The sequence below is a fragment of the Mytilus edulis genome, chromosome 1 (genome assembly GCF_963676685.1).
Source record: "Mytilus edulis chromosome 1, xbMytEdul2.2, whole genome shotgun sequence".
Taxonomy (NCBI): Eukaryota; Metazoa; Mollusca; class Bivalvia; order Mytilida; family Mytilidae; genus Mytilus; species Mytilus edulis.
The window spans coordinates 94070806-94094826 of NC_092344.1; the positions used below are offsets into that span (position 1 = coordinate 94070806).

Below are 24021 nucleotides of genomic sequence, written 5' to 3' on the forward strand. Positions count from 1 at the left end.
CCAAATTCTGAATTCATTAACATGAAGAAAATAGACAATTAGTACAGGGGTATAAGTGACTCAAGATTTAACCATTCATTCATGAAATAAGCTTCAGTATCTTTTAGAAAACAAGGAGGTCACGAGAAAGACATTAAATGACTCGTACACGAAAAACGAAAGAGACTATCTCTAAAATACAGCATGGAAACTATAGACTAAGTAACAAGAGCATCTTCCAAATTCTTAGATGATTTCAGGTGCTCCGGGAGGATAAAACTAGTTTACTAGTCATAATAAACTGTTGAAGTTTTAGTAGTTAATATTGATTTTCAATAGATCGTAGAAACACATTGTTATATCTTAATCATTTGTACAGGGACTGGTTTGTCAAGCTGCGTAGGAAATCATTGTCAACATGGAACATGCATTCCAATGGATCATCATTACATGTGTTTGTGTTCTCCTGGTTATAAAGGGCAACACTGTAAAAAAGGTATGTAAAATTAACAATGATGATATTAAAATGTAGACACACAAAAGCCTTAAAAAATAGTAAATGCTGTTCATTTACAAAAAATGACAATATATATGAAATTATGGATACTGTATTTTAATAGATATATACATGATATAAGTATAATAAATATGTATTAAAGATAAACACGTTCAATGATGATTAACAAAAATACTTTCGAATTAAAAATGCGGATAACATGTATTTTAATATTCTAAACTTATATACTTAGTTGACGGTTTTGGTTTTAATTAATCATTATAAGTAGTACAAAACATCTGTATAATAATTTCGATATATATCGTAAACTTTTCTTAAATTACATTTAACGTAAAGATACTCTATTTTAATCAGAATATTTACGAAACATGCAGAAAACTTTTCACATCACCATCCAAATCGCCATCTCAACTATAAATAAAATTACAGGGAGACAGATTTGTAAAAGCAAATTGCTTGTTTATGAATCCTTAAAATTATTTCATTGTATAATATGTTTAATGTTGATTTATCTGAATAAATATTGTTTAAACTAAAATTAAAATGACGCATGAAGTAAATAGAAGCAAACAAAACACATACAGAGGTACAGAAAACTGTAGATCTTCAATAATGTAATAATCAACTTAAAACTGCAACTAAGAGAAAATAATGAAAAAATATCATAGACAAAATTTCAAAAATCTGATATTTTATTGTAATATATATTTGAAACAGACAAAGATGACTGTGCCAGCGGCCCATGTATGTACGGGACATGCCATGATAAAGTTGAAGATTTTCATTGTGATTGTGTCTTCTTCTTCAAAGGCAAAATGTGCAACAAACGTAAGTGGAGTGATTTAAAAAAAAACAAATGTTAAGGGCAACTTACTGCCTAAGAAAATGTACCTAAATTGGGACCTAACAGACTTATATATCAGCAATTATAGGTCTATACCACTTGGTCCGTAGTTGAAAAATTATTGCAATTGTCAAAAAGTGAAATTATATTAGTTTTCTCCTGATCTATATAGAAAGTAATGTTTGGTTGTTAATTCAGATGTCTGAGAACAAATATGTTTCGTTTGAGCTATTGTGCTTTGTCCATATGCCTTTTGGTACATATGAAGTGACTTTGTACTGATACATCCCGTTATTGTAAATGGTAAATTTGGGTATGATTGTCTTTTAGTTTTACTAATATTAGTTGTCTATATGCGATTTTGTACTTATTTGTTAAATATTCGTTTGTTTTTATAGTGATTAAGATTATAACACAGTGTTGACTTCTGTACCAATATTTTTGACTTTTTACCCATTATGTATGTGTGATTTGTTCACACGTCGATGTCAATATTATTGAAGTTGATGTTATACAAATAAGAGGTTTAGAAAGCTATAAAACCAGATTTAATCCACTATTTTCTACATAAGAAAATGCATGTAACAAGTCCGGATTATGAAAGTTGTTATCCATTCGTTTGATGTGTTTGAGCTTTTGAATTTAACATTTGATTAAGAACTTTCCTTTTTGAATTTTCCTCGTAGCTCAGTATTTTTGTGGTTTGACTTTTTACTGTGCTTGTATCATTTTTGTTGTTGTTGAAGAATATGTATATCAATGCGACATCAACACATAAAAACAATAAAAAAACAAAATACAATACAAAGAGTGGCACAAATGCAATTATCAAATGTGGTTTTAACTATGAGTGAACCTCTAGGATATTCTAATATCGCTAAAATAAGACGATATTTGTTTTTTAGATTGATAAGGTGGACCTTCGTTATATATTTCTTTAAATGTCCATGACAGATTTTTTTTAGGGGAATAGAGGAAATCTATGAGACGGAATTTATGAATGAAATATGTGAAGATAGTTTGAAAATAGAATTGTGTCACAGCACTTTTTATCGTACCACAAGTCAAAAACAAAATGTCATTAACATTTCTTTATAGAATTTATAGCATATCCTTATATGGTTAAGGTGAAAAATTTGAATGAAAAGTTCTGCACTGTAATTGCAAATCTGTCTCAAACCTTGCAGATTGAAGTAAATAATAAGCCCGATTGTGTACTGCAATTCGGGATAGCGTTTGACTTTGCCAGTTTGTATTGTCTTTACCAGTTTTGAATTTGACTTGAAGTTCAGTATTTGCATATCTTTTTTTTTTACAATTCACGATGGTGGTAAACATTTAATCTACGTTAGATACAGGAAAATATGAAAGCTATTTACAAATTTTAAAATACAATATGACTGCTTCCTTGTTTAGACATTCACGATGAAAAAAATATGATTATATTTGTAGTACCATCATGGGCTATAGCTGGTATAGCCTTAGCATCTTTATCAGTTCTTCTAATTTGTTGCTGTTGTTGGAAGTGGATTGTGGGAATGTAAGTGTGGATTATTCCATGTAGATAAAAATAATTTGTTTATTTGTATTTCAATTTATTTCTGAAAAGGGGAAAGTAAAGGCAGTTTTAATAGTCGTGTGTACTTAATCTATTTCTTGTGACTATTTTATTATTTCATGCAGTATATTACAAATATGAAATTGTCTAAAGACATGAACGATGTAGTTCGAAGCTAATTATTTTCGACGTTGAACTGAAGAGTTTATTGCTGGTACAGTTGATGTGTGTCCCTCAATTTTAGTTTTTGACTTGGATTTGTTTCAGATAATTCGATGTTTGACTATTGAACAGCAGTATACTACTATTGCCTTTTTTATTGCATGAGATATTCGTATATTTTGTCAAATATTTTTATTATTTCGTACGTATATTTCGTGTATAAAATAACATGTATAATATAACACATATATAATAATTAAACTATGTGCATATTCAAATACAATTCTTGTACATTTCCCCTTTTTTCAGTTGCAACAGGGAAGAGGAACAGACAAAAGTTAAACCTATGAAAGAAAAGATTAAACCTAAACCAATGGAGAGGCAACCACGATATAATAGATGGTGATGGGATATCGTAGCCACACATATAAATAATATTAATATCTGAAAAAACAACTGATAATATTATAAGGCAAATGTATCTAGGACTGTTCTCAGAAGAGTGAATTTTTCAACGGCATATACAAATGAGTGTTAGATGACTTAATGCTTGTTTAGTTTTCAAAGTCTTGTTATAATCCACTCTGTCAAAGTATAATGATTTCATATTTTTTTTATATATATATTCCTTCTTTATAGCATACAAAGGTAGAAAACTGAACTTAAATATCACAACAGCTAACTATCATAATGTGATATCCCATTAAAAGCAGCACTAGCTTTTTTTGTTAGTAGTCTGGATACTTCATAAAACTATCATCTCATATTTGATTTCTGTTTGTAATCTCCACTGTTACATTGTCAAGTTCGTTCTAGTCTGAAATAAAGAAATCAATTCTACGAAAAAACTAAGTTAATGTACTTATTGTTTTGAATGTTACTTGGACTATAATTTATCATATCGTAAAACAAAGGATATTTTTAATGTTTTGGCGACAAAAGAGTAGGGATTATACACCTTTGCCGCCCCTGGATCGCCTCTGTGATAATTTTATGTCCGGAAACTAGTATTTACTAAAGATGTCTGTTCTTTTTCATGTGCTTTCAATACTTTGTCAATCCAATAACGTTATCTGTATCATGTTATACTTTTTGTTAATTGAACTGTCTTAAACATTTTTTTTTTGTTTATTCAAATTATAAATGTAATTATAAGTAAGATTGAATGTCCATACAATAATGAAATATACTAAAGAGGTGCGTACGGTCACTCCTTTTGCAACCCTATAGTTTGCACTTTGTAAATACAGCTGTTTCACTAACCACATCTCTTTTGGGGAGATATATAATATTCATAGTTATTTTAATAACGTACTGGCTCCCATTTATGATCTCTGGGTTTCATCTCATAGCTATATATAGAGACATCACAATGTAACCAGTAAAGAAAAACATGGTAGCGCCGAAATTTTTATACTCAGGAGGTCCAAATATGGAGTTAAGAATAGCTTAGAATTTTACTATAAGTTTAAATTCGTAGAAGTTCAGGGCATATAATGTTGAAAATATGCCGCACATCAATTAACCTTTGAACAAAATAGTAGTGCCTATAAACTTTCCGTTCTGTGATATAATTTTTGACGAAACTTCATAGTAAAAGACACAATTTTAGCCGCAAAGGGAGTTCCTAACATAAATGGGAAATTGCATTGTCTGTATTTCCAGAATTACAACCTATAAATTTTTAAAAGGAAACATCATTTCTTAAAATTACAGTTATTGATAATAATCTACATTCATGAAATAATGAGGGATATCATGCTTTTTGTTTGTTTTCCAATGCAATGATTTGGCGTTGCGTGTTATGTAAAGCACCTGCAGTTATAAATGTTACATTTTAATGAGAAATGAAAAGTCAAAGTCAAAATGCCCCTTGATTGTTGTCAGCCAATCAAAAGTACGGATACTTATGAAACAAACACGTAGGATAAAGAAAGTTATAACTATATGTCCACTTTGGAAATTTATAACCAAATTTGTAACCAAATAGAGGACATTTAAGTCGGTACAGAAAACTACAGGAATATAAATTTGTAAAAATTAGCTGAACGTTTTAAATGCACGTTCTATTGCTGAGGAAAAATTACGATTTTCCATGTTTAAACTTTATTGTTTGTCAAACTGCTATATATCAAATGATTTGTTTCCGATAAAATGAGTGATTGAAGTTTTCTTTTAATTTTTATAAATTTGTCAAAGGATCAAAGTACAAATTTTGTCAAAATTTTATGAAGACTAAAGGAGCATGCCGTTCAAAGATGAAAATGACGACCACTGTTATGCAACAGCACGTACTTTGTTAGACTATATTTGATAATAAAAACTATCATAGTAGCATATTTTAAAATAGATATGTCTAAGCATACTTATACATTGTATATGTGCCAGCCCATTGAAAAGAAAGATAAATATTGCCAATATAGCGTATTAAATCATCAGAGAATGTTCAAAAGTTACAATTAACAAGGTTCATTTTAAAGAGTAGAGCGTTTGTCCCCAAGAAATAATTAATAATTCGATACCAACATAATCTAGTGTCTTGTTAAACCTTGGTAACACACAAGTGTATTTCCCCCCAATTTTCAACAACTTTATAATGAATACCTTCCCATTTTTGTCTGCTACAAAATCTATATGTATAGGTACTTGATTTGAAATAGTATACATGTCCTTTGAGCCCCTTTGAACTTGAAAAAAATATCAAATTAAAAGGTATAATTGCCTGATGTTCAATCTCTCTTTCAGTGTCGATTCCAGTAGCTTCTTACCATTTTTTAGAGCTAATATAAGCCCATAAAACTGTAGAAGCATGGGTTTGAAATGATTCAGTATTTCAAGTTTTTCATATGTTAATATATTTCCATGTTCATCTAACAGGTCATTTACAGTCTATACCCCATGGTGTGCCCAATTTTCATAGAAAATGCTGACGTTATCAATTTTAATATCTTCGTTATGCCATATAGATGCCGGAATGACTTTCCCAAAATTAAATGGACGTCTGAGTTTTAACATAGCTTTCCAGGCATGAAAAACATCATCCAATTTTTTTTTTTTTATTCTTTAATGATTCCAAAATAAGCCAACTCTGTTAAATTTATATTTTGTGCGAAGGTATACTATTGAATCCATTTAGATTTTGACTTCAATAATCTTCTGACCCACGTAAGTTTCAATCTTTGTATAAAATTACTCAAATTTCTCATTTTTAGACCCCCTCTGTAGTATTTTTGACATAAAAGATCCCGCTTTATCGTGTCAGCCTTATCATCCAAATGAATGAATACATTTTACTATTAAGGTGACGTATCATGTTATCATCTGGACCTGGGATGGACAGGAACAGATGATTACATTTTGATGTAATTAGTGTTTTTGTATTGTTATTTTACCAAACGGGGTAAGTGACTATTTTGACCATTTTTGTAATATTTTTTACTATTTCTTGTATTCGAGGAGCATAATTTAGGTTTGACATTCAATTTCCTAAAAAATACTTTACATAACAATTACTATTCTGGTATTACTACTAGACTATATTTGAAAACAAAAATTATCATAGGAGCCTACTTTCAAATGGATATGTCTACGCAGACCATACATTTTATTTGTGATCTCATTGCAGGTCGTTCAAAAAGAGATATAAAGATAGCCAACATCCTTTCACGGATTCGGCTATATTTCCTTTTTTGACCTTTTGGATTATAGCTCTTCATCTTTTGTATAAGCTTTGGATTTCAAATATTTTGACCACGAGCATCACTGAAGAGACATGTATTGTCGAAATGCGCATCTGGTGCAGGAAAATTGGTACCGTTAATGTTATTATCAATCTAAAAATTCGGTAATTATATGACTGTCAACAATGAAGTTTTGAGTTCGAACCCCTTTTCCTGGCAAATGCGTTCAACTTCGATCTTAAGTGACTCTTGGATTGACAATTTTCCAACCGAAAGTCGATGTTACTGGCTTCCTTTGCCAATAATAAAAATTAGGGATGTCAAAAGATCTGAAATTTACTACTCGGATACTCGGTCAAGATACTCGAGTACTCGCGAGTACTCGGATGAATCTCAAACGTCTATTAAAAAGTTTAGATTTAAGGTGGGATGCAGTGTTTTTGTTATTACCTTTCATAACCATAAGTCAAACGATTTACAAACATAGCTTGCTCTTCTGTTTTTTGTTTGTGTCAATTTAACAATGAATTACCGACCGCCGTTTCTACAAATATCATATATATCATATCTATCATAATACCAATCTTTGTTTGTGTACGTGTTCATGAACCAAATTTCAATAAAATAAAAAAAAAATATTTGAATATAAAGTCCGACCCAGTGTTCCTTGGAAGATGGTATTTTTTATGATACGACTTGTCCATTAACTTGTCATCAAGAATATTGGTCTTCAAATTACTTATGCTTTTTCTTGCCTCTCAGTCTTACTTATTTTGTGTTGTTTGGTTTATTTGGCACCATTCGTTTGTCTGATTTTCTTTTGTTTTTAGCCACGACGTTGTCAGCAGTTTTTCGACTTTTGATTTTGAATGCCGCTCTCATATATTCGCATATCTTTTAATTCTTTTGATCTCTTAAAAAATGATATTTATTGGCATAGTGGATGAATTTTGTTACCTTGGTGTACTGTTAAATTTTAACGGTAAATTTGTTAAAGCTCAAAAACATTTAGCTGAGCAAAGTAGAAAAGCTGTTTTTGGTTTAAAGTCGAAGGTTTCGTCATTGTATTTGAATGTTTTTACATATTTGAATTTATTTGATACTTACATTAGCAGTATTTTATGTTATGGTTGTGAAATATGGGGCTTCCATAAAGCTCCAAATATTGAAAAAATACAACTTGATTTTTGCAAAAACATATTAGGTGTCAAACAATGTACAACAAATGTTATGGTTTATTTTTAATTGGGTAGATATCCTTTGATATATTTTAGAATGTACAAAATAGTACTGGTTCAAATTGTTATCCGCAAGCAACTGTATTCTTAAAAACTGCTACAGGGAACAACTGTTTAATTTCTGTAATATTAGAAGCAGTTGGATTTATCAACTACAACAATTATTATTTAACTTAGGTTTAAATGAGATCTGGTATAACCAAGACAATTCGATTATTGATACAAATTTATTATTATTTGTAAAAACAAGGATATATGATCAAGCAAAACAGACTTTGAATGATCAACTGAACGTTTCATCCAAGTGTTATTTATATAAATATATTGTCAATAATGTATGTTTACAGAATTATCTAACTAAACATATGAATTTTAGAGTGTATTTAACGCGCCATAGATGGTCATCTCATAATTTGTTTGTTGAAGTAGGCCGTTATCATGGGGTAAATAGGTTAGATAGAAAGTGTACTATTTGTACTTTGAATATCACTGAAGATGAATTCCATTTTGTGTTACAATGTAAAAGCTATAGAGACTTTAGGAGACAGTTTATTAAACCTTAATATTATAGACGTCCATCGTCGTTCAAATTAGTGCAACTTCTCAGCACTGAAAATGTAAAAGATTTGCGTAATTTGTGTAAATTCTTGTTTAATGCACTTAATCATAGGACCAAACTGTTATTGGTCAATACTTGATATTTATTTGCTTCTCTGATGTATTATGTCATGTTGTGTTATAGAAATGTATTTGTATCTATTGCACTGTGCTTAAAGTGATAAAGAATTAATTGTAAATTAAACAATTATAGTTAAATTTCAAATACTGTGTAATCAAATTGATTTAAATGTAAATCGCATACCAATCACGTTTAAATACATAGAAGTCTTGATTAACAAACAAAGATAAGTTTTACGGCTTGTGTGATGAGTTAATTAGTAATCCATGAAAAGTTGATCTGTGTACAAACACCGTCACAAATGTCTCCCATCAGTTGCGTATGGTTTACCGCAGGTCACTCTGATTTTGTTCTTGTTTAATAATATGATATGGTCAACCATTTCAGACGAAAGACTGGTTGACTTTCCATTTTTTTGTTACAAGTAGTGCACACGAAATCATTCCCTTGGAAGAAAAGAACTTTGCTACTATAAAAAATAGAAACCTCATGATAAACATATGTATGCTCTTAATTGTTTTTTTAAGTTTTACGAATGTGATATTTCAACGGAACTAAAAGTAGTGGAAATGTAAAGAGAACATAATATCTCAAGATGTATAACAGGCAAACGAGTATCCGAGTACTAAAACTGTACTCGAGTACTCGGTCTTCCGATCGAGTACCCGAGTACTCGAGTACTCGTTGCCATCCCTAATAAAAATACTTACCATCATGAAATTGCCAAGAGTGCCGAAAGTGTCGCTTAGCATCAGTAATGGAGAATCAATCATGTGTTATGCACCTAGTAATGCGTATCTATTTAGTCGAACAGATAAAACGAGAGTAAACCAGTCTTAAGAGCAAAATGCTAATTGGATAGAATATAAATTTTGTACTAAAATAGAACGGTCAAGTAGAGGTGGAATATGCTTTCATAAGACTATTCGTTTTAGCCAAGAGGGATATTGATATCTTAACACTTTGTTAGCGTATCTTTTTCAGTATTGAAGTCAACACGTTCCAGATTAGTGAAAAATGCCAGGACTTTAATTTGTGATTTTAATGTTATCGAACCCCTTGAAAAGAAGATGGCAACTATTCATAAACAGTCCGATATATAACATAAACTCACCTGGGAGACATAAATTAATTGCAACACTGTCGTATAAACTGTTGGAATCTTGTGAAAAATAAGATTAAGTGGTATTAAAAATTAAATCATATGATAACTTTTAACATAAGGTGTAACCTCCCTTGTCAATAAATACGTGATGACACTTTAGGAAAAAAAACAACTGTGATCAAAATCAAAAAGTTGACAAACATTATAATTTTCAATAAGTAAAAAACAGATATCATGCGGTGATGACAAATCTTAGACAATAAAACCGATATTTCTTAATACTAAATCATTCTCTTTGGCCAAAAAAGAGTACTTATTAGCTGACTATTTTTGAACTAATTTTATGTATGATTATAGATAACACGTGCTTACACATACATAAAAAACATATGATATTGATATTTGTGTGCAAACATATAAATGAAATTAATTAGAATGGCCAGACGTAAAATCAAAAATACAACCTAGAGGCTTAGATCAACTGACATTTTGCATGATTTCTTTTATGACGTCTTCAGTGGCTTACCCGGATTTTAAAATAGCGATGGATAGGGACATATAAAATCTCTCGTTTGTTTTCAAAGAGCCGGTTTCAATGCCTCCAATAAATGGGATCTGGCATCTGTTTGTTAAATAATTAAAACTGGTTTCAATTTATTATTTGATGTTATTGTACTGAATTGAAAAAATATTGAAAATGACAACATTTTTTTTTTTTATGTTTTTATTCATTTACTAAGCGGTATAAATAAGTTACACAAGAGAGGCAAATGAAACATTTTTTTAGTGCAATATAATTCAAAATGTTAATTTTAAGCCGTTAAATTTTTGCCTGCATTTTGAAGTACTATATTCTTTTTAGTTATAAGGTTCATTTCTTCATATAGTAATTCTTACATTGAAATAAAGATCTTACATTTCGTATTTTTGTTTGATGTGTCAAACATTTTTCACCCTAAAACTGAATGGAATACCTTAAACAAACACCAAAACGTCAACAAATAGCGTTAACGTATGCGATAATTGAGTAAAATAGTACACATGATATGTATGGTCTTTCTGATTTCCCTTTAAGCCAATGTAGTTTATAAGTTTTATTCGTTACATTAAATATGACTTTTAGCGAACACTGTTAATTTTAAAATCTAGGAAACAAGGTTTGAAAATTCTACCTTACGATAATACAGGTTTAAATCTTGTGTATCCGATATTTTTAGTCTTTCAAGTATAAGACAGCAGAAAAGAGTTCTACCCAACAATTATCTGACCGGGAAATAAAAAAGTAAAGCATAAGTTTTTTAAATGTCAATAGATTTAAGGCTTCTGTAATCCTGTTCCCTATTTTGAGTTAAAAAAATAGTGACTTTGTAAATTTTGTTATTTAACATTCGACATTGATGCGATTTACAAATGCAATGATATATTATCTAGTAAAATTATTTTCTTGTACCTTTTATAGTGTTGTCAATTGGGACTTGACTATATGATTTGTTTCTATCTTAAACCACAACATATCTGTTTCGTCAAAAGAAAATATGTCCACAATCTTAATTAGAACACTGAAATTCAAAAGAAAAATACATATGTGTGTTACTGTACAGATAACACCGATGTATCACGGAATTTAAATAGGAAATCGTTACTTTTATGATTTTTCATTCTATTTGAATGCAAAAAATTATAGCCGATGTGTCACAAATATTTTTATTGAAAAAAAATATTAAATATGATATCTAACTTTTTCATTTCAAATCAAGTTGGTGGAGGCATAAAATAGTGAAATCAACATCTTAATATAAAAGAGCAGAATGAACAAATTTCTACATATTTGCTCTTGCATTTATATTGTCTGTTACTTTGTGTTTAATTTGTGTGATGCATGTGGCCCATATGGTTATTGTCAAGTTGAACAATGGGCCCAATGGGGTTCTTGTAATGCTACATGTGGAGGAGGAGTACAGAAGAGAGAGAAATATATATGTTGTGATAATTCCTTATATCACTCATTGAAAGGATGCTTACACGGTTGTAAAATTCCATTCAGTTGGTGGGAGGTAAATGCAATAGAACACAAAACCTGTGGAAAATGTCATAATGGAGGGACATTTATTACCTATCAAAATCAGTGCATATGTCCTCATGGCTTCGGAGGATCATGTTGTGATTGTAAGTATTACAATTTAAACCCCAAAAATATATACCATTTAATAAAAGGGGAATGAAAGATACCAAAGGGACAGTCAAACTCATAAATCTAAAACAAACTGACAACGCCATGGCTAAAAATGAAAAAGACAAACAGAAAAACAATAGTACACATGACACAACATAGAAAACTAAAGAATAAACAACACGAACCCCACCAAAAACTAGGGGTGATCTCAGGTGGTCCGGAAGGTTAAATGATTAATTCGTACAATCAGTATATACTCCGAGACCTTACAATGCTATAATAAAAAAAAAACACTTATAGAAAACTAAGTGCGTCTGAAGTATTTTTTTCTGGATCTATCTTCATTAGTAACGATCAAACACAAAAAATTGAAAGCTAAGGTTGTATGAATATCTGCAAACTACAGGAACTTAATGACCAAACCGACCTACATATGTACCCAAATGTATTTAAGGTCAATATTGCATGTGGGAAGTAGCAATGTAGCCGGCCATCAGTCTTTTTTCTGAATTTTATGCGAAAAGGCACGAAAAATCTCTGTTTATTAATTAATGACACCATTCAAGTATATATAACAAAAATACCGAACTCAAAAGCGATTTTAAAGGATAAACCAATATGCATATAGAAATTATTAAAATCCGTTACCAGTTTTGTAATAGAGGGAATCATATCTTAAATAAAGGCAACAGTATTATACCGCTGTTCGAAACTCGTAAATCGATGGACAAGAAACTAAATCGGGACAACAAACCAAAACTGAGGGAAACGCATTAAATATAAGAGGAGAACTACGACACAACATTCAAATGTAACACACACAGAAACGGACCAAGCTTCAGACAAAATCAGATGAGAACAACAAATACAACATCAAAACCAAACACATGAATCTGGGATAGAAAAGTACCGTGACACGTCTTATAGTAATGTGAATTCAAACTCAAATATAAGAGGAAACAAACGACACAACGGAACGTTAAAATGTAAAACACACAGAAACGTACTATTATATAACAATGGCCATATTCCTGGCTTGGTACAGGACATTTTTTAAAGAAAAAAATGGTGTGTTGAACCGGGTTTTGTGGCATGCCAAACCTCCCTCTTTAATGACAATGTTAAATATAACATTAAAATGACAACACAACATAACAGTACTACAATACAAATAAATAAGAGAACATATTAGACAAAGAAACACATGGTTGAATTGATCAAATGTTAAACGCAAGACTTCATGCAAACGCATATCATGAGAAATTCCAATTCAAAAATAGAATTAACTAAAGTTAATCCTATACAGTAAAAGATGACTGTGCGAGCAGAACATGTCAGTACGGGACTTGCCATGATAAAGATGATGGTTTTCACTGTGATTGTGTTTTCTTCTCTGAAGGCAAACTGTGTAACACACGTAAGTAAAATAAATATATACTGAAGGACACCTCCGGGTGCGGGAATTTCTCGCTGCATTAAAGACCTGTTGGTGACCTTCTGCTGTTGTCTGCTCTATGGTCGGGTTGTTGTCTCTTTGACACATTCCCCACTTTCATTCTCAATTTCATTTAGTTGAGAGCTAAGTGTGATTATTACTTAGCTATCATGTGATAGACAACTAAAAAACAAACAACAATGAACCTTGGTATAAGATTGACCAATCGTGAAGTTTTGAGTACAGAGTCAGTGTAAACAATAATAAATGCACCAGAATAGTAATAGTAAGTCTTCATATATACTTCAACAGAACTAAGTCAGCTGAACAAAATGATTGTTTAATTTAAATTTTCAGACCAATAACAATCAGTAATTTGATGATAACAAAATGAACTTTGACAAGGAAACATAAACACTGATAACAAAAAGCTTGAAACGCTTGATAAATCAACATTTTGTCTACAATTTTTTTCAAACTACGGATTCATGTTTTACATTTTAGCTATTCACTAAAGTATAAATACATGAATTATGCACTAGAGAAAATAGATATTAGGAGTACGCCAATGAGAAAAAACACATGTTTAAAAGATTTAGCAATTTATTGTTCATACTGTGCAAGTATAGATGATAAATGTGCTTGAATGACAAATTTATAGCATATTTGAATGTACCGAAGAATATCGATGATCCTACATTCTGCCCATGATAGCTTCGAGTTTCTTTTTAATGGTAGTCTTATGTTAAACTGTTTCATGTATGTTAGATTTTCCACTCAACATATCTAGAATGAAGGTGAGCAAAATGATTTAGCAGATAAACTTCAATAAAACGGATTTGAAATAACTTATCTCGCTTTTTGCGTTTTGTCTCATAATTGTTTTAATACAGGCAATATTTCTGAATAAACAATATTAAAACAAACATTTCTTAGTTGTAATCGATCTCAACAATGTAATGGTCTATCATCAGATATCTTATTTGTAGTAAAATCATGGGCCATAGCTGTTATAGCCTTAGCATCTTTAGCAGTAACTTTACCATGGTGCTGTTGTTGCTGGTGGATTATAGGAACGTAAGTATTTATAATTCAATGTTAAAATATTTTTCTTATCTCAATTCTGAATAAATCATTTTAAAGAAATTCATTACAGTAATGAACTTAAAAGTTGCTCTCCTCAATACACAATTTGTGTTTTCCTTTCTTACATATTATGAAAGGGATCATTTAATTGAATTCCAATAGAAATATCAGGAGACGCTTACCCTGTCAAAATACCAGACCTCACCCCTGTTCTTGTAAGTAAATAGATTTATTAGATTCAAATTACTTCATCATCTAAACAGTCCTTTACAAATGAAATATTTCAACTCGAATAATTTTTGAAAATAATTTTTATTTTGTCCTTTTCAGAGGTAAAAAGGACGAATCAGAGAAAACAACAAAACGTATGAATAAAAAAATTAAACCAAAACCAATGGAAAGACATAGTGAAGAATGGTGATGAAAGTTCGTTGAAATGAATTTGACTGCAGTCTGATTATTTTTAATATAAAATTTAATGTTATTATGAAAAATGATTGCATAAAAACTTTATCCAAGATGCCAGGCTTATATTTGTGTAGGGTAAATGTAGTTGAAGAGTCTTGTATATCCGATACGTACTTTTTTCTCATTCATCCGTAAAGTGATGTCAAGATAATGTATTACCTGACTAATGGAAACGACGACTTTTCAAGAAACATTTCTTCCAAATATATATATCTTAACGTGTCCTGTCCTAAATTGCCATTCGGACAAAAGGAAGTTTTACGGTGTTGTTTCTTTATTGTTTACACTTGTACATTTATATTTACTGAAAGTGTTTACTATATACGGTATGCATGATCAACGAGACAAAAACATTTTTTTGCTGGCATCATTGTCAAATTCACAATTTTTTTGATTGCGTCTTTTTTTGATTGATATAAAAATGAAGAGAAGTGGTATCGTTGTCAATGAGACATCTAAAGACATTAGGTGTGTTTCAATGTTTTATTATGAAGATGTTTGTGTGTGTGTCTGTGATTACATAGGTTTGGCCCAATCATTGTCAATTTCTATGTCTATTTGAGCTGCTCTAAAAATTTTGTCAATATAAAAGAACTATTATAGACAGCTCTTATATGTGTAGGATGGTGAGATAGGTATAAAACCAGGTTAAAAACACCAGCAGGTAGAGTGCGTACAAAGTCTGTAATATGACAGTTGTTCTTCACTTTTTTCATTGATTGACAGCGTTTAATTTTCGAAACATGCATTCGTGAATGTAATGAACCAAATTTGTAAGGGTTATAAACATTGTGGCCGGGAGCGAGATCAGAAAACGCAAAATGAAACCATTACTCGTTCTCGCTCCATGAAATTAATATGGCGAAAAAGCAGCATCAGATAAACTTTTAGAATAAAACAACGAGACAAAGCGAAAACAAATTTAGATATATGCAATTAAATGTGACAGACTCGTCTGATAACGGGACAACCACTGTTTGTAGATATATGTTACGTAGACAATGAAGCGAGGAACATCGAGAAAAAATTATAATGTAATAGACATACTCCATAACAAAAAAATATCTGCTAAAATAATTGACCATGAATAGAAGTAGTTTACAATGTACATGCAAGATATGTATACCCATAGCGCACAAAAAATGTAAGTTTGTATTAAAAAATATTGTCGTTTGTATGGTAACAAGAAGGACAAAATTCGAATCAAGAAAGACATTAATTTTACGTTAAATACATACACTGTGTTACGATTAATGGTCCGAGACCACAATTGTCGTCCCTTGTTTTTCGTTGTTCACGAATATTAGTCCCTAGTGTTGACAGTGGGTTACTTGCCATTAATTTTTATACCCCTTCCAAATTCATTTCTCCATGTTTATTGCCTCAAATTGCAAGTATGGGGGTGAAATTACACTGTAAAAAAAATTGGGTCAAGAATTTTAAAGGAAAGTAGTGATTTGGTCCAGCTGAAAAAGGTTGAAAATTAGCACTTCGGAAGCTGTCAAAAGATTTCAAGACGCCCTAAACATAAAATTGTCCATATTTTGAGTTAGAGCCGATGAAGTTTTCTATAATTTTGATATAATTTGTCCCAAAAGTAGTACAACACACTGTAAAAGTTTCTTTGAGAAAGCGCAGGTGGGATGTTAAAGGCTAGTCAGAATTCCGGGAAGGGTATGCATTAACAAATGACTCTTAATTAATGATCAAAATTATAATGTTTCTTAAAGACGTCATGGTATTTGACAATGTGTTAGGCTAAAGCCTGTGGTTAAGGTTTTTCGGTAGGTCCTATTTTATGACTTGTTGGTTGAAGTTTTCTTTCCTTTCTACCTTTTTCCGTTTCGTTATCGATTTCATCCCTGTAATATAAAATGTATACAAGACATCATTTTACTTTTCTTTATGTTGTATATAAAATGATAATAGTTTTATACTTCGATTGAAATGAATGATCCAACATTGTGTGAGAGTCCTTCAAACACTTGTTTCTTTAGTCTTGCGTTTGTTATTTTTACATTCAGTTTTGTTATGTATTTATTTAAATCATTTAATCTTTTGTCACCTTTATTTATATGCAGTGGACGTTTATTAAACATCAGCTAATAGCGAACGTGTGCACTTGAGTTTTTATAGGTTTGTTATTTAAGCTAAAAATATTTAATCATCTGTTTCCCCTGTTTAAGAATGAATTTTTGTGGATCGAATCAGTCAATCAAAAGATTGACCTTTGTTTCATTTTCAATCTTGACATGCTTTTCCTTTCGAAAGCTGAACACGCATAATGCATTCGTTAACCATCTCTAGCTAAGTGGTTACATTGAAAATCACATGAATGTGGATTCAATGCGTTACTGATGAGTCTTTTGAAGACGAAACGCGCGTCTGGAGAAAATACAAAATTTAATCCTGTGAGTTTATTAACAACCACTGGGTCGATGTCACTGCTGGTGAAGTTTTAATTCCTCGAGGGTACCACCAGCCCAGTAGTCAGCACTTTTTCGAAGACATGAATTATACTTGATATGATCAAATTTATAAATTAACTGTTTACAAAACTTTGGAATTTTGTAATAGTAAGGTTTTTCTACCTCGTGAATAGATTACCTTAGCTGTATTTGGCAAACTTTTATGAATTTTGGTCCTCAATGCTCTTCAACTTCGTACTTAATTTGGCCTTGTTTACATTTTTGTATTCAAGCATCACTGATGAGTCTTTTGAAAACGAAACGCGCGTCTGGCGTAAATACAAAATTTAATACTGTTATATATGATGAGTTTATTTGCTAGTGAATAATCAAGCATCGATGTTTCTTAGCTTTTATTTTACCAAATTGAACCATTCTTGCGGTTAAAAGCGAATTGTTACTTCACTATTTCACTCCCATTGATGATTGAGTAAAAACAATATATATTTTTTTATTTATCTCGGAGCGTGTGCCTCCTTAAAGGTAATGTAGATTATTAAAGTTTTCTACAAAATATATAAAAAAAAATGAATAAGCATAAAATACTGAAACAATCTGCAAGAGATTTATTTTAGTTGAAAATACATACTTTCCCATCATGTAACAGAAATAGCAACACACCAGAAGTAGAGCTAATGCTGTCAGTGTTATTATGGCTATCGCCCATGGTTTTACTGCAAGAAAATTCAAGTTTATTACTGAATAAGCATCTGAGAACTTATTTTTTATGCAAGGTAAACAATAAACTCATCACAGATACCAGGACTAAATTTTGTATATACGCCAGACGCGCGTTTCGTCTACAAAAGACTCAATTACACCTTTGCATGTTTTACTTCTTATTTCTAACATATCATAATTGTCGAAAAATGTTGCGCAGACAATTAACACTTCCTGTCGGAATTGAGGATAATAAGTCTGAAGCCTCTTGAAGGGAGAGTGAAACTGTTTCTGTGTGTTAAGGAACCATTGCAACACCTATCTTACGGTTTTGATGCAAAAAATGTTTGTCTTTATCAAACACATCCTGAATTTCAAGTGGCAGTCCAAAATTTACATATTTCATCCTTATTGACTTTTTTTGCAGAACCTACTTATTATATTTTATTATAAGTCTTGTTCTCGTCTTTAGTATGCACGAAATACTTTCCAACGGACGTTAGGGAACCAAACAATTAATTGACTAAATAATAAGTAAACTAGAGCCAAATTATTTCATAATATATAATTCATACCTGTTTGGAAATCTCAGATGGAAAGAAGTAGATAGTTAATAAAGGTACCACCATTATAATTTATTACGCCAAACGCGCGTTTCGTATACAGCAGACTTATCAGTGACGCTCAGATCAAATGTATATTAATAGAAATGCATGTATAATCATGTATTAAAATTTTCTCAACAGCAACTTATACTTCTGAGGACATTGATTTTTTTTATTGTTGTCATTACTTTATGATTAATGTATGAGATATGAAATTCTTAAATTCTTACACAAAAATTTGAATAGATTAATAAAAACAAAGGAGCGTGAATTCTTATTAAAACAAGATACCACATGCAGGTAAAATAAATGGATCTATAGTTGGCCTCTGTCAAAGATTATTACATCAGTAAGAATATGCCGCCCTCGACAGGTTTTCGTTATTTCATTTTCAGATATAGACCGCCGTATACAAATATTTCGTCATTTTATGTTTTAGGTGAATGGCGTATCTAAAAACAATATCATCATGTCATTCATGAGTTATATTTATTCTCTGAACAAAGACCTAGTTTATTTATTATATTGCTATAACATATTCATCTTCTGAAAAAGTTTTGTAATTGCATTGAAATCCAACATTTTACAGAATTAAGAATAAATAAGATGCAGTTAAACTTACGTTTATTACAGATTTCCCCCTCGAAAAGTACCATACAGTCACATTGAAAATCATTTATTTTATCCGTACATCTGCCAAACATACATGGTTGTTTCAAACAGTCATCTGTATCTGTAAATATATGTTATTTACAATTACAAAGTTTGCAATATATTTCAATCATTTATGGTTAGAAAGCATAAGTTCTTAGTTATTTACTCCCCCCCAGATCCTGACCTATTCAAAAGGCATTTAACACACTTAAAACATGTGCATGTCCTTGTAGGTAAAATGATGTTTTAGATATAGAAAGATGTGGTATGATACCAATAAGATAACTCTCCATCCAAGTCTCACAAATTTATTAAAGTAAATTAAAGTAGGTACGGTCTTTCGCCTTTATGTTCTGAGATCTTACTGTTGAAGCAGACTGCGCGTGCATATGGGCGCCGAATGTACCGCAATACAACCTCCGTAACTTACTTGAGTAAAATAATCTTCAACCCACCAGTTTTCTTAAAATGTCAGGAATATGATAGTTGTTATCAAATAGTTCGTTTCTATGTATGTTGGCGTTTGTTTTTGTTCCACTTAAGTGTTTCTTTTGTTCATTTGTTTTCCTTTTATAGTTGAGGTGTTTCCTTCGGTTTTAGTTTGTAATCCGAATTTGTTTTCTCTCAAGCGATTTATGACTTTTGAACAGCGGTATACTACTGTTGCCTTTATTGAATAAAACTGAAAAGTATGAAATCTTCCTTTATATGTAGTATATTAAATTCTGCTTTTTAATTCAATCGTATTAGAAGACTTTCAGTGTTAGTCGTATTCTATATTCAATTTATTCTAGATTAGATGAATGCAGAAACTACCACAACATGAGAATTGTCATGCATTTGTAAAAAACGTAGTAGTCTATTTCATTTACATACGACATCTGGATACTACATTTAATGTTTATAGATATTAAAAGGAAATTTATCAAGCTTGTTTTGGCGGGTTTAATGTAGATTTGTTTCATGTAAATTGAACAGATTATAATTTGTAAAGTCAGTAACTTTTGGCATATCTAAATCAAGAAAGATTTTTTTCGAAAATTCCGTATACAATTGTGGAGGAGGTATTTCATTAAATGATTTTCAATTTATGATCATATCAAAACAGTTTACTATTCACTGTGAATTCATGTATATTCGTTGGATACCAATTTTCGTGGATTTCGTGGGTACAGAAGTACCACGAATTTAAATGTTCAACGAATTACAAGTTTCATAAGGAATGTATGCAGACTTTGCCAAAACACGAAATAGAATATCCACGAATATGCAAGTTTTCCTGAAACCACGACAATTGGTACCCACGAAAATAAAAGAATCCACCGTAGTTAGAACTCAGCAATTATTATATAGACAATCTTAATAATATTTAACCTGGTGTTATATTCTTACACAGAGTCGTACAAAATTAAAATTTTCTTCACCTATCTCGCATTTTTCTCCTTCATATCCAGCATAACAGAGACAAGAAATCCGGCCAAGAACAGGTATACAGGTTCCATTTGGACATGAGTTTCCTATACAGCTAGCAGCTCTCCGTTTCCGTTTTCTTATATCCAAATCTGATGGAAAAATATTTAATTAAAATGTGATATTCTCACTACTCTTTACTATTTGGTGTTTCGTCCTCATAACTTATGAAACACCCTATTAATAGATATTTACCCTAACTGAGTGACGGACTCGGGAGTCCATTTACGAGTATGAGTACAAATCATAGTTAAAATTATAAAGGGGATTTCAAAAAAAATTATATCATAATTGATTAATTTAACCCTGATTAATCTTTGCGTGGTTATAGAAGAAAACAACTGTAAAAATCCTTCTAACGCTGATTGACCTCTCGAGATTATATTTGTCTTTGACTGATCTACACAATCTTTACTACCGAATCGACATCAGAAATGACTGCACACGTGTTTTCGGCAGTGAATTATTTGTTTTACAACACATCAAAAGCTCCTTTACATTGATAACTTTTGCAATATAACTCACTTTAGAATTCTTAATATAACAGATATAGTGAACTGTAAATGGTCTGTGTATAACTGATAAATTATCAAATCAGGAATTTCGTAATCCGTAATAACATAACCATGATAACTTAAAATGTTTGCTTAAATCAACAACAAATACACAGATTAAATTTTGATTTACCTTTAGAAATCTTATATACCACAGGATATCAAATCACAATTTTTACGGTGATGTTGTGTACAGAGGTCGTAATAAGTAGAAATTTAACATGACATTTCAGGTTAGCGGAGGGCACCTGAAAAAACCCCACAACTATATAGTTATTAACTTTTATGCGATCATGGTCTCTGGTGAAGAGTTTTCTCATTGGCAATCATACCACATTTTCTAATTTTCATAGAATCATCAATTAACTTCACCTTCCACTATATAGATGATAATTATCATCTCACTGAATTATCCAAAGTTTGGTGACAATGTTGAATGCACTTATATTTGCAAACGAACTTGAAATAAAGGATACATCAGAAACAGATTAATTTGCTTCATATCTTGACTCACTGTTAGCCTCAGCTTACCCTTAAATAAAAAAAGTGTACCGTTTCAGTGAAAATGGATATTATACGAAACTCCAAAATATATACATGAACCAAAATTAAAACAACATACAAAACTAAAAAAGGCCGGAGGCTCCTGACTTTCATACCTCAATACCTTTCATAGTCAATGTAGAATAAGGAAACACACAGCAGTACGTACAGTAAAGATCAATTTGAAGAAGTACGTGCCCGATTTCAGAATAGGTAATAAAAGAAATAAAGCAAAATAACAATGATACACAAATTAATAAAGGATTACTAACCGTTACTGACATGCCAGCTTCAAACCTGAACAAAACTGATTAAAAGATTATGTCTTTCTTATATGAAAAACAAGTACAATTCTTTCCGTTAGTGGTTTAGTATAATACAATCATAAAATATATGAGAAGAACATAATCCGTATCATGCCAAAAACTGATCGGCCATATTTGTTTTTCATTATTGTTGTAGATTGATTGAGTGTTGGTTGCTAAAATTCCAGTGGCAAGTATTTCATACATATTCAGGACAAGATACATTACCAATGCATACAATAGGTAGGTTCTGTAATAGGGAACGTCCGGGATGAAGTTCAAGAAAATTTGGACAGACACGAACAAATAAGTATATTGGATAGAAACAGAAAATTTGCCTTGTGAAGGCCACCTACGGACCCTCAAAGAGTTGTTGCAAGGGTTTCTAACGTGCAAATAGTGTGGCACTCTTTCTACACGAGGCATCGGATTCAACGTTCCCAATCTGACCGGACATGGCTACGAATTTGTACATTTGGAACATTCAAACGAACGTTCCCCTTTCGAGTTTTACTGTTGGTCGGAGGGAAACCAAAGGTGACCATATTTTTATTCCCAATTCATTGTTGTAGAAGACAACCATTTCGTTAGGTTTCTATTTATTTGTTACTGTTACCAAAACGTGGATTTTAATAGCTTACTACACAACGTAGGCTTTGCTCATTGTTAAAACCGTAAAATGACAAGAATCAAACTTTTATATAACTAATTGTATTATGTATCGTTAATAACATGAAATGTGCTTGCTCAGTTATCATTGATTATGAACACGACATTTAAATGAATTTTCTAGATTGCACACCAGTAAGTGAACATACTAAACTAACGTTTTTGTTATGTTTTGGAAAGAATAATATTCTGAACATTTTGAATGAATCCAGAAATATTCATCATAATATTTGCTAAAGTAATCATATTCTCGCTTCAGTAAAAACCTTTTGCTGAAATATGTTTTAATGTATAAAACTCGTTTGCAAATATCCTTTAGCTAACATAAAACATACCTTAGCAACATGGACCTTTATAACCCAAAGGACAATTACACCGATGCTGGTCTGCATTAAATGTTCCTCCTTGTTGACATTTACCACACACTTTATGTTCTGTTCCATTTGCTTGCCAGAGACTGAATGGGATATTACAAGATATCAAACACTGCTTCAACGTTGGATATCTTGTGTTATCACAACAAATATTCCTTTTTCTAATTTGCACTCCACTTCCACAGGTTGCATTACAAGCCTGCCATGGACCCCAATCTTTAAAATCACAAAATGGTGCACAGGCACCGCTACCTAATTCAAATAAGACAAGAAGGAATAAACAACAAAGCTGCATGTATGGCTTCATCCTGTTTTAAGTAATTCCATCACTAGTTTAGTCTCTAATCTTCATACACATGGGGACAACGCTTTGGTCAATTTAAGGCAATGTACTTCTTGTATTGTTATTCGACATCAAATAATTAAAGCAATTTATAAATATATGATCCCTTTGTAAACAGATTTAAGAAAAACATGTCATAACTTGATACAGAAGTAAATATATTAAAAGTCATTTATAACGGGTTTTAATCTAAATAAGATTATTGCATATATCTGCTCGTTTAGAAATAAAATGATCAACCGAGGTTTTAGGTGGCGGTCGCGTTGCTTAGTCTTTAGTTTTAGTTTTCTATGTTGTGTTTGTATACTGTTGTTTATCTTTTGTATTATTCTTTAAATTGACCATTGTCAGGTGTAAAATTGATAACCTTTTAAACTAAAAGCTAAAACATGCACTGTACATCCTTTTACGAAACCTACAAACAACATCACCGTAAAATAAGGATGTCCTGT

At 31.2% G+C, this 24021-nt stretch overlaps 2 long non-coding RNA genes across 2 annotated transcripts; one reads left to right on the top strand and one right to left on the bottom strand.

Moving 5' to 3' along the window:
* Window positions 1–1208: 1208 nt before the first annotated feature.
* On the top strand, window positions 1209–3765 carry LOC139495511 (uncharacterized). Its single transcript, XR_011657376.1, has 3 exons — window positions 1209–1324; window positions 2793–2880; window positions 3370–3765. It is a non-coding gene; the product is annotated as an uncharacterized lncRNA (long non-coding RNA).
* Window positions 3766–16623: 12858 nt separating this feature from the next.
* Window positions 16624–23599, bottom strand: LOC139520145 (uncharacterized). The gene is made up of 5 exons (XR_011663825.1): window positions 23188–23599; window positions 20736–20873; window positions 19280–19390; window positions 17982–18066; window positions 16624–16786 (listed from the first exon to the last, which is right to left on the bottom strand). It is a non-coding gene; the product is annotated as an uncharacterized lncRNA (long non-coding RNA).
* Between the last annotated feature and the right edge of the window lie 422 nt (window positions 23600–24021).